General features: G+C 38.4%; 1 protein-coding gene across 2 annotated transcripts in view; it reads left to right on the top strand.

The window, feature by feature from the left end:
* The window catches only part of CYP7B1 (cytochrome P450 family 7 subfamily B member 1), a 187,507-nt gene that overhangs the window by 96,793 nt on the left and 77,407 nt on the right, over window positions 1-13,307 (top strand). The window lies entirely within an intron of this gene.

The following is a 13,307-nucleotide window of genomic DNA, read 5'->3' as shown; positions in this document are numbered from 1 at the left end:
TTCCATGAGAAACAATGTAAATTCCTGACCTGTCGCAGAAAATAGTTCTCTAATTGGTTTTGTGTGGTGGTGCAGCAGAATCATTTTCCCCAGACGTCATCCTGGCGAAGCACTACTGTACATCATTGTCAGTAGTTCACTGAAATCTTCCTAATAAGAGACCGATTACGTAAATTTGATAGTCCTAAGAGAAAAAAAAGAAGCGAGGTATAGTGTATGATAGTATTTCCAGAGACATTATTTTGTATAAGGATCAAGAGAAAGTAGACAGCTCTCTAAATATCTTCAGGGATCTCATAGTGTTGCATCTTGTCCTTTGTGGAAATGACACAGTGCATATGGGTTTTTTGGAATGAAGTATTTCAACTCATATTAACATGGATGCCTCTTCCTAAGTAATGGTCCTCTACAGATAGACCAATTTTGTGGGGGCTAGAAAAATGCTTCGGAAGAATTTAATCCTACCGGGCTACAAGCATTTTTAGCCATAATTAGTGTTTTCGTAGCAAATGAAGCAGAAGGTAATTTTGTTACTTTCCCTTTGGTTGCATCTGTGCCGGGTGAAAAACCAGCCTCATGAGGTTAAACATGATCCCTTTGTGACATTATGCTGCCAGACTAAACACCAGGCTTTGAAATTAAAGTTTTGTCACAGCTTTCCACTTTTTAGTTTGGTAAAACAAAACAAGTCACTTTAACACCAAACCAGCATGAGTGTGATGTAAGATGGTTAGACTTCAGAAAACAATAATCAGCTTAATAGTTTTTCATAAAATAAAAAGTATTGGAAAATGTATATCTACATGAAATATTGCCTAGAAATCCTTTGTAAGCTGCTTGTAAAAATATAAACGGGATCACTAAGTTAGCATAAAGCCCCAGAGGTCAGCATGTTTTGTGGTCTGTTTGCGCCTGAGATGTAGTATTTTGCATTCAAGGCATCAGTAGCCCCTCTCACTAACAGGAAGTGGCTTACAGTGACGTCCAAAGGTATTCAATAGACATTACTCTTTTTTGGGCAGCACGGTGGCTAAGTGGTTAGCACTTATGCCTCACAGTACTGGGGTCATGAGTTCAATTCCCGACCATGGCCTTATCTGTGAGGAGTTTGTATGTTCTCCCCGTGTTTGCGTGGGTTTCCTCCGGGTGCTCCAGTTTCCTCCCACACTCCAATAACATACTGGCAGGTTATTTGTCTGCTAACAAATTGACCCTAGCCTGTGTGTCTGTCTATGTCTGTCTATGTGTGTGTGTTAGGGATTTTAGAGTGTAAGCCCTAATGGGGTAGGGACTGATGTGAGTGCGTTCTCTGTACAGCGCTGCGGAATCAATGGCGCTATATAAATAAATGATGATGATGTCTTGGCAGATGTTCAAGTCTAAAATTAAATTAAACCTTAACGTAGCTGAGAGATGTCCATAACTAGAATCAGATGCTGCTGTGTGCGCTTCAGCTTGGCATGCCCTTGCTGGCTACGTGTATACATCCCTCCCCGTTCCAGTGATGAGATTGTAGGCTGACATAAGATTCCATAGCGATCAAAGATTAATTGCATACACTTGCGTTCTTTGGCATTCAGCCCATTTCTGGGCATGCGCAGAGCAATTTAATGCAAAATACGGCACACATTGGGTGGGGTATTATAGGACATATGAGAAAATCCCGAAAAGACTTATAGCGTCATGGTAATCGCGAAGGCCATCATTCCCGACATACTGCAAAGACAGACTGAAAAACTAACAGCCAACAGTTACGATACATGAACATACCGGCCCACAGATGGACGGCAGTTTGAAGAGTGACACTTACGTTGCTGCTGTTAATGGGGCAATGCAAGGAGCCACCAGCTGTACAAAGTACAAGCCTTCCAAAAAAAAATTCTGCACACGACAGCTCCTAGCATTGCTCCCTTAACAGCAGGAATGTAAGTGTCGCTCTTCAAACTGACGGCCATCTGTGGGCCGGCATGTTCATGTATCACAATTGTTGGCTGTTTGTTTTTCAAACAGTCTGTATTTGCACTATCTCGGGAATGACAGCCTTCACGTTTACCATGACGCTATAAGTCTTATTGGGATTTTCTGATTCGCATTAAAGATTACCAACGCACGTATCGGCATTAACGTTCCTTAATGAATCAAGCCAAATGACTCTCAACCACTACTTATTGTATAAATAACTAGTATTAATCAGTATGTATGCCCTAGAGGGGGATTCGGGGCACCTGTAATCCTCCCCACATTTGTGTATGGCTATGTGAAATTCTTGGTCTATATTCACTGGATTATGAGTGACCCCAAAATGCAACTATCTTTGGTCCATCCAGCAGTACAGTGAGTGCAGACAACGTGTTCCTCATAGTGATAAATAAATCATTACTTTAAATAAAGTACAACCCGCCATGACTCTGCATACTTAGGAAGGAAATAACTGGTAACAAACAATAATATATTGCGCTCAACTGCACCACAGAAATAAAATGTCAAATCTCTCTCTATTTGGAAATACTATTAGTGTCTCTTTAACAAGGGCATAATTACCATTGGTGCAAGGAGTGCTTCTGCCAGCTGAAGGGGGCCCACAATCCCTGTCAAAGCTTCATATGTATTTCACCATTGTGCGGTACATGGGGGCCCTTATCAAATTTTTTCTATAGTGCCCACAAATGTCCAGTTACACCCCTGCTCTTTTATATGAGACATCTGTTATTTTCCGGTTTAGCTGTCCCTTAATCTGGGATGTTGACTTTGACACTTATCATTTAGTTTTGAATAATATTTACCCTTTCAGGTTAATATTATTTAAATATTAAGAATATTTTATATTGTTTATGATGTATAACAAATGATTACAATATTGAAAATGTGTACACAATATTACAATAACATTAACAATTGGTTGATTTGTTGTGTAAGAACCTAAAAGTAAATAAACAAAAGGGAGCATGATGGGAACTCTCTATCACATTGCAATGAAGTAAGCCTGGTTTTTCTATGGAAACCATTTGGGGTATACACATGCTCACGTGTGTAACAGAAAGGTAATTAAAGAATATATACAAACAGATCTTCTAGCTGAACAAAGTACATCCATTATCGTATTTTCAAAGTTGATTAGTTTAATGTTAAATTCATTTCATATAGGAAAGAACAGAGAAAGTTCTGTACAGTGGTGCTGTTATAACGTTGTGCTCAAGCACAATGGAACAGGTTGATCTTCTTGAGCCAGGCACAATTGAACAGGGTTCTAGCCAAGGGTCATGATTTGGGCACATTTACGAGAACACTCACAAGTCCATAATTGAGTAAAAGAACAGACCAGAAACAATCTACTATATAAATGCCTAGTGGCGTGTGTGTAAAAAAAAGAAAAACAAGCTGCAGCGCCACCTGCTGGGCAGAGTTATACACTGACCCATATACTTCTTGAAGGAGAAGTGACAGTTGGGAGTGGTTGGTGGTTGCCGGAGGTGACAGTGGGGAGTTTTTAACACCTTAAGTAGCTTGATGAAGGATGTGGCGATGAAGATGAAGGATGAGGTGATGGAGAAAAATGATGAGGTTGTGACATGTGGACAAAACCACGTTAAAAAAGGGCGCTTGCGTCGGGAAGTAACGCTCTCCCCCTGAGGAGGCCTGGGCTAGGCCCAAATGCATGACAAGAACCTTTTTAACACCTTAAGTAGCTTTATTTGACTAGAATGCATGAGTATCATGCACGGGTTAACTTGTACAACATATTTATTTACTTTAAAAAAAAATCATGCAGTTTTCTGAAGAGCTCATGGGGTTTGTGAGTATTTTGGTCTGTCTGCCTTCTAAGCTTGCTTAACAAATGTGCGTTAATGTTGATCTACTTAATAATATTGGACTGCATGTCTGCCAGCCTTAGGCCAGGGTAATTATCTGTAAGATTTTACTGGCATTATTAGGTGGATTTCATACTTGTAGTTTTATAGCTATATGGCACAAACTTAAGATGCTTTTATTCATGTTTGTGGAACATAGATCAAAGAACTGCTTAACAGAACACAAATAAGTAGATTAGATGAAAATATGTGAACAAATGAATTGTTTATTTCTGGTGACTGTAATTGTTGTTTTGTTTAATCAGAATGTAATGTGAACTAAGTATGGTATATTTTTTTATTTTTATATGCCACAAAGACAGCTCCTGGATCTGACAGCTACTATCTGAATTGTGATAAATTTTAAGATTGTAAATCTGCATAGTCTGTATAAAGTAATTTTATTTCTAAAGTCAATACACAAGACTTTCCTGTTTTATACATTGAGTTTTAATCTCAGGGTTTTCTAAGGGAACACAAGAAAAATGGATAATTTTATTAATAGGATAAAAAAAAGGCTTGCTTGTAACATTTGCTCCACACTATAGTAAGTTTAGCCATAAATAAGCATTCATTGGAGGACATTTATGTACATACAGTCACAAATCACAGAAGGCTGATGGAGAGAGATTTATATATTGGAAAGTCAATAAATTAGCCATGTAACTAAATCAGCAGACTCAACAAGTATTTGAGGATGGATTTAAGAGTGACTTCTTACTATGTATGTATAAAATTTGCATATGCTTCATTTAACAAAAAGTAATTGAAGTGCAAAATATTCAACTTTTTCTATCCTGTTAATTATTTTTATTATGTATTTCTAAACCATTGCTTTTATTACATAAAGCTCCTGCTGTCTTATGTTAGTGTGTTGTTATCATTCATGAATGCTGCATTTATTCAGCCAGAAAACAGTTTAGTGACATGTAGTTTTCTATGGGAAACATGGTTTCCCTCTTAGACTAAAACACTTCTGAGCACTAGAACTGCAGCAAGGGACTAATTTGATTCTTAACATGACACTGACCGGTATTGCAGCTGATATCTCCTGAATTATGGGATCTGCACAGGACATTTTATTGATCTGTTTCAATTACAAGTGCAATATAGTTCACATAAAATCAGATTTTCATATCTCATAGTTGCCTACGCTCCCGAATTATCCGAAGGACTCTGATCTTTCAGGAGTTTGAGAGAACTCTTAGAAATTATGGTGTTGTCTCCCGCATGCCGCCCACTTCTGTAGTGAAGTAAAGTGGGGCGGAGCTCAATGACACAATTATCAGTGAATCACTTCATCTGCTCCCGCTGCATGGTGATATGAATCGTGGCATTGAACAGCAGGTTGGGACCACAGTGACATCATTTGCGTGGCCCCGCCCCTAGCAATAGGCATTAGACTTTCCCATTTCTGGTTGTCCCAGAGGGGAGATCTAAAATGTTGGCAAGTATGGGATATCCTCAAATATTTTTATGGTTTTCCCCTATTACCCATAAATTTTTGTGACACAGCCAGCCTAGTATTGTAACACACAAGTATGCTGTGGCCCACTGATTCGGAATCACTGAGTTAGGAAAACCAAATTGTCATGACAAGTCTCACCTAGGCATGTGTGAAATGTGAATGTGAAAGGGTTAATCAAAACAAAACCACCTGGTCTGTATAAAAATAACTAAATACCCCAAAATTATATATCGCACTCATCCAGTTCTGCCAGAACTAAGATTTGATTCAAGAGCTGATTTCCTATAGGAAGTCTTCAGTTACTACCTGACTTATCACAAAATACAATCACAACCAAAATTAATAAGAGATACTGTAAACCAAATAATTCTCTGCCTAAAAGTAGCGTTATACTACCAAGCTTATCTGACACATGAATTCCTTAAGAGCAAAAAGACAGAATGTTATTAAATGGAGTTTAACATTGAAAAAATGCCACAATACTTTTTGAATTTAAATGGTGATACAAAATTGGCATACAGAAATACAAATACTAAACAGTTTTCTTAAAACAGGAATAAAAACAGAAATAGTCATAGTACACTCGCGTATTTCCACGGCCTGGTCTAGACAGACTGGGCAACTTATTAGTAGAAAGGCTTTTTCCCAAGAACTGAAAATTCCAAAAATAAATTCCTTACTTTTAAATATTCTTTTTTTCCCCAAGCTCCTCCTTTATGACCTCACGGACAGAGAGAGGAGTGTTGGTATGCTAATCTGTTTTACAACTGGTTTTCAATCTGTTCTAAAACATAGAGTTATGATAATAAGTCCATTCAATACAATATGATTTTCCGCACAAATGTGTAGGAAACATAAATATGTTATAAGGATTCCTTGGGAAGAGACGTTATGTCCATGCTTACTTGTGTTCTGATATCTATTGATGACACATGTCATGTGACTAGTTCTCTTTGTTAAAAATATGTGCAGAGGTCTCCTGAAACTCAGATTACAAAAGTTAAAGCTTTGATTTGTTTATGGATCCCGTATAAATATATAATGTTCTTGGTGTGAACCCAACTTTTCCTTTCTAGGTAAAGAAATTTCTGAAATCTTTTAGCATCTGGAGGTGGTGCAATAAACCATAGTCTATGACACACGGTATCTCTGTATAAACACTCAAACTGGTTATTACAAAGCAGGCTTCTGAAACATACATTAACCACCGGTTTACTTATACACAGGGATTTCACATGTTAAAAATAACTAATATCTTTGGGAGGGATCATGACCACAGTAATTATTTTCTTATTTTCTGATTAGGTTAGAAGCATGACGAACATGATCCTGTAGGGTGCACATGTCCTTTAAATTATGATTTAAAAGCAGTACTTGCCCACAGGATATATGTATTACTGGAGATCAACATCAATGAGTCTGAACATTTTTTATATTCATTTTTATCATTATTATAATGTTATAAGGTTGTTGTTCATAGCATTATGCATTTAAGTTCCAGAATTGTTTTACACAGATGAAGCCGCCTTTCTTTAGAGTGTGGTTTAACTTTGTATTCAGTCCTCCAATCTTGTTGGTGGGAAAAGTTGTGTTTGGTTTTAGCACAAGAGCCTTTTTGTTGGGTATGCTTACAAAAAAATCTTTGAAATAAGAAATGGAATAGATTTTTTTATGTATTGTATTGTATTAACATTGAAAAAGCTTCAGTGGTCTCCTGGACATTCCAGGAGAGTATGCAATACAGAGAGCATACTAGTTACACATATACAATACCAGGAGCAATCTAGTTACAATTATACAATACATAGAGCATATTAGTGACCACTATATAAACAAGCCTGTGATGACTGTACAATGCAAACTCCCACATTTCTGGTGTCTTTAACATGCAGATCTATAGCTTCTGGTGGCTATGCAATGATGTCTGTGCTGACTCCCAAATCTCTCATGAGAAGACATTCTTCAAATTCATAACCACTCCCACTCTGATTGGTAAATAGTGCCAACTATCAACCAATTGAAATGCTAGCAGCTCTCAGAACTCTGATGAATGACCAGCACTATCCATAGGAGCAAAGTCCGTAAAGGGGAGCTGCTTCTGCTGTATTGCTCTGTATTTCTTCTCTGACCACTGAAGTAGCTGTGAATGGGAGGACCCATCTGATGTTGGGCATCAGTGGTCATAAAGGACCCTAGTGCAAACACATTGCATGCACTGCCAATAGGTCTGCATTTGCTTTGAATGGCATTCCAGGTTCTTTTAGATTCAGATTACACTGGAATATATTGTGGACATGAGAAGTGGTATAATATTTTTCGTCCTCCTCTGGAAGATCCTATTTTCTGTTATTGTCATCTCCCGTCACCCCCCTACCCAATGTACCACAGTTCCTAGTGAAACGAGATGGACATTACTGCTACTGTAAGCATTTGCAGCACAAAGCATCTATAGGAATAGTGAGTAACTGGTGACCTTGGGGCCACATGCAACCCTCCTGGGTAATTTCCCCTCTGTTCCACTTAATACAGATTCTAATGTGGCAGAGTGAATACAGTGCATTTATAGGGGGTAATTCAGTTCCCCAAGATTGCTACTAGACTTTACGATGATGTCCAGCTGCTCTCATTTCCGGGTACTATTGTACCCAAACATTCCAGATTTCCCTGCGCATCTCTATAGGGTTCCAAGGAAAAACTGATTAAATACATCACCGCAGGTTTCTTCATAACCATTCTGGAGGCAATTTGTGGCACATCACAGGGCATTGAATTCTCCCCATAATATATATGCGTGAGGTTATTTTATGATATGATGATGATGTCTCATTAGCTTGGCTAGTCAGCTGTTTAATTTGCATGAGCGCTTCTTGCTGGTGCTCTGATTTCATCATATGAACTGGTAAGTTTATATGCTTTCCCTCTGCATGTCCAAGAGCCCCTGATCTGCGTAAGCTTTGCTTTTCTACGTCAACATTCTTGAGAATAAGTGGTTCACATATCAGTCAACATTTAGACATGCAAAATCAGGACAAAATAATGGCTTAAGCCAGGGGTCAGGGAGCTTTTTTTTACCTTTTACCCCAAAATATATTTAGATATGCCGATGTTACCCCCTTAATTTGAAAGGAAGGAAATCATATTATTAATTATTGGAATTCAAAATTTTATTGAATCTATTCAAAATTTCTTTGAAAGCTTCAACTTCAAAACTTCAGGTTTTTGAGAAATGATGTTGCTTCATTTTTAAAACGAGAGCATCAATATTGGGGCATTTTGATGGCAGAGCAATTTGGATACAGTCTTCAGCGTCCAATCGATTTCTCTGCTTTATTTTTATGTTCGTTAGAGTGGAAAATCCTTGTTCGCAAAAGTAGGTTGTTGCAAAAGGCAGCAACTTTTTGACTGCCTCCTCATGTGCAATTTTGAATGCTTTTGCAGCTGTTGACATCCTTAAATATGACAGATCTGCTTTATTTTCAAATGCAATATGTGCTTCATTATTGCATCGAAGCTCAAGCCGTGCCTCTGCCAACCCTTGAGGCTCTTCTGCTACAACAGCAATTTCACATTTAAAGGGGTCTACAATTCAACTGACAGCATGTGAATCGGCAGCATTACCCCCAGGAATTTCATTTTTACCCCATTTGGGGTAATTTGCCCCTGTTCCATGACCACTGGCTTAAGTCCTCAACTTTTGGTCTGACCTTTTCCATCTTACTTCCACTGTAAAGACATGTACAGATGGGCAATGTTGCAGCATACCAATGGAAACATCCTAACAATTTTTCTCTGTACATAATGCCTTGAAACAAAGATACCTTTTTTTCTAATAAGCTCCCAAAAAGAAAGACCTATATTTTTGAATTAAATATATATATATATATATATACACATACACACACACACACACACACACACACACACACACACACACACACACACACATATATACATATGTTAACCCGTGCATGATACTCATGCATTCTAGTCAAATCAAGCCACTTAAGGTGTTAAAAAGGTTCTTGTCATGCATTTGGGCCATAGCCCAGGCCTCCTCAGGGGAAGAGCATTACTTCCCGACGAAAGCACCCTTTTTTAACGTGGTTTTGTCCACATGTCACCACCTCATCATTCTTCTCCATCACCTCATCCTTCATTTTCATCGCCACATCTATCCAGATGTCTATCCAGACACAGGGATCTCTCTCAGCGGTCCTGAGTATCACACTCCTCTCGCTCTGTCACCCCCGGCAACCACCAACCACTCCCCACTGTCACCCCCGGCAACCACCAACCACTCCCAACTGTCACCCCCGGCAACCACCAACCACTCCCAACTGTCACTTCTCCTTCAAGAAATATATATATATTTTTTTTAAATCTTTATAAACACTTTTAACAATTAACAAATTAAATTAACAAATTAAAAACATCTTAGTATACCAAATTTCAGCCCTTTCTGAATTTTTTTTTCACACACACTAAGAATTTAGTAGGTCAGTGTATAACTCCGCCCAGCAGGTGGTGCTGCAGCTTGGTTTTATTTTTTCCACACACAGACAGACTAACACATGCCACTAAGCATTTATATTATAGATATATATATGTATATTACTGACCATATATCACTGACCCAGCACTAAAACTGCACTGTCCCATGAAAATTGAGACTTTTGTGTAGTATGCGCTTAGATAGTGAAATGATTAATAAAAATGTAACTTTGCATTTGCTCTTAAACAAATTGTACTTCACGAATGTATATGTTTAAAAAATCACAGAGCACATTATGTATTATTTTTATAAAACATCAGTTTTGTTTATTACATTACATATATATCATATTTGACACCTATGTAGATTGTTTTTTTTCACTCCGGTTTAGTAAAAACACGAGATGCTTAACAGATCACAGTACTTTATTTTAATCTGTTTTTCTTTAATTAGTCGATGCATATCAAAAAGAGAATTTTATTTAGGATTTGTAGCCAGCAGATGGTGGACAGATGGTTCATCTCAATATTAATAATAATAATAGAATGACTTCAGATGTTTACATTGTAAATGAAAAGATTGAAAACCTTATATATAATCAGGATATGATCCACAAATACCTTTGAGAACATGGTGACTATAACAGGAAAAATGCCATGGATGGTATCTGTTCTGTTCATGCACTGTGAACATGGATCATACCCACCCCAGTCTCCTTCACTTATTGTATGTTATATGTATATCATACAGCTTGTAGCTGATCTGTCAGTCTTTCACATGATGGCATCACAGCTCTTCACAATCTACGTGCTACTTACTCTATTACTCTTTCCAAACATAATGTTGGCTTTATTCATGGATGCTGCGCATTAAGCCATTTGTTTTGTAGCTCTTTCTATTATCACCCCAAGGTTCTAATCCATTCACCTACCTGCCAGAAAAGACTGTTTGGCATGTGCTTGAAACATTCTATCAATTCTATCTTAGAACTTATTTCCCTTTGTTCTGCCTGGCGTAATAAGAACAGATTTATTATGCAAGTTACACTTTCTTGAGTGTATTTTATAAGCATAGACCTAAAGATTTTAGTTACACTTTTTTTTTTTTTTTTATTATTTGGTGATGTGTCTTATCCTCACTTGCAGTACACATTGTTGAATTGTACTAATAAAGACGCTGGGAATTAGGGGAGAACAAAATAAAAAATAAAAGATGTAATTGCCCCTCCTTCTTGCCAGTGCTGCTCTTCAGCCCACAATATTGTCTGTTTTTAAAGAAACACATTGTTACAACACGTTCTACAGAATTAGATCAAAAGGTGCATCCTGCCTTGGCATAACAGCCATAAGTACATTTAATACATAAATTAAACATATTCCTTCTCCTCGCACTATTTCTTCTTATAAGTTACTCAGATTTTACTTAAAGACTTGTAATACTTGCCTAACCTACATTATTGTGTGTGTGTATTATGTGTGTGTGTGTGTGTGTGTATTATGTATATGTGTGTGTGTATTATGTGTGTGTATTATGTATATGCGTGTGTATTATGTATGTGCGTGTGTGCGTATTATGTATGTGTGTGTGTGTATGTATGTGTGTGTGTGTGTGTATGTATGTATATACAGGGGCGGCCTGGGGGGGGGCATCGGGCCCCAGGGCCGCCCCCCCCATGGATTCAAGCGGTGCCGTCCGCATAACCTGAATATTACCAGCGGCACACAGGCGGACGCATCACATGACACGCGATACGTCACATGCGGCCGCATTATCAATGTATTATATGTGTGTGTGTGTATTGTGTATGTATGTGTGTGTGTGTTGTTATGTGCGTATTGTCGCTAACCAATAACGATTGTCGAACCTCGATTTGTGTTTCCAAAGCACAAAGATTTATTCGCAATAAGTGGAATAATATGCTCAAGCGAAGTAATAGTAAATACAGCCGTTACTTATCGCAGGCGCTCTGGATCCAGTGCAGTCATTCAATCCTGAAGTCTGGGGACAAGATGTCTGCTCTCTGGATCACAAGCTGCTGCTTATATACACAATCAAATACAGTAATACAATGAAGATGGTATAGCTTGCATCTATTGGTCCGGGTCTCAGGAATGTCCAAGGGGTCATCAATCATTGGCTGGTTCATCCTAAGGAATCCAAAGGAGGGGGTCATCTCTGCAGGGGGTATGCTCTGCTCTTCCCGCCCGGATTCCTTAGTCTTAAGTAGTTCATAATTCCCTATCATTCATAACTTGCGTATGCACTCTGCGATTCCCTCGCAGAGTGAACCAAACAGTAGGATATGTAATAAGGTTCATTATGATACCACTCATGATGTTATTCCTTTAACCCATTCCGTGTATTTCACTAATATGCATGTAACTCTGATATAACATGTAAATACTACTATATTTCGACATAACTGACTATGTGTTGCAATTACCATTAATGTGTACTATTTTATAAGTATGCGTGTTTGTGCGAATGTATGGTAAAAGACCGATTACTGTTGCTGCCACGTGTAGTGGATGCGTACGCCCTTTCACGCCGTAGCGTGCCCTTGTACGTCATAGCGTACCGTACGCATCTTTTCAGACAAAGACAACCAAGTTTGCTAGACTTTAATTGAAATGACTTTATCCAATTTGCTGACTTCGACAGTTCCACCCTTTGATAGTGTAGTAAACTATCACCCAATCACCGTTTCAAGTTCAGGATTATACAATACTTCTTCACAGACCATGATCTCAGTATCTGGTACCACCCTTTCAGTCTCTTTCTCAGTGTTACTCCCATGAGACCGTTTTCCACACTTCAACACAGTAGGAACACATTTGACAACTAAACCAATTGCTAAGATGACACCCAGTATAAGGAGAAGGAGCTTACCTACACTCGCAATCATTTCCTGTACCCACTCCCCCAGACCGGAGAACCATTTTGCTGGGTTCAACCATGAAAACCAACCCGCCACCTTTTCCCCGACCTCATATAACGAAGAATTATGGCTCTTTCGAAATTCCCATTTCAGCTGCAAAATTTCATCCATCTTCCGGTCTATAACCTCTTTAGGGTCTTCAGTATTATTAGTAATGTACGTGCAACATTTGACACCGAACTGGGTGGCCAGTGTCACACAGTACCCACCAGTAATAGAGGTGAGATAATTAAGTACCAGTCTATGTTGCACCAACTCCTTTTTGTACGCTTGTAGCTCCCTTCCAGTATACCTGAAAGTGTCATCATACATCTCGGTGATATTATCTATTAATTTAGCTAGGTCTTGGATATATTTAAAGTTTAATGTTCCCCGAGCGGTCCTGGTGAGATCTAGAGCAACCATAATTTGGAAACCAGCAGTTTCACTAATCAATTTTGTAGCTATGGGTTCCTCACCAGGAATCATATTTCTCTTGCCACGGTGTTCATACTGTGTGTGTATGTATGGTGGTGATGTAGTCTTGTGAATATCTACCATTTCTTCATGAGTAATAGTCAT

Source organism: Mixophyes fleayi, chromosome 5, assembly GCF_038048845.1.
Source record: "Mixophyes fleayi isolate aMixFle1 chromosome 5, aMixFle1.hap1, whole genome shotgun sequence".
Taxonomy (NCBI): Eukaryota; Metazoa; Chordata; class Amphibia; order Anura; family Limnodynastidae; genus Mixophyes; species Mixophyes fleayi.
The sequence above is the reverse complement of the archived record's forward strand: the minus strand, read 5'-3'. Positions and strand labels throughout refer to the sequence as shown.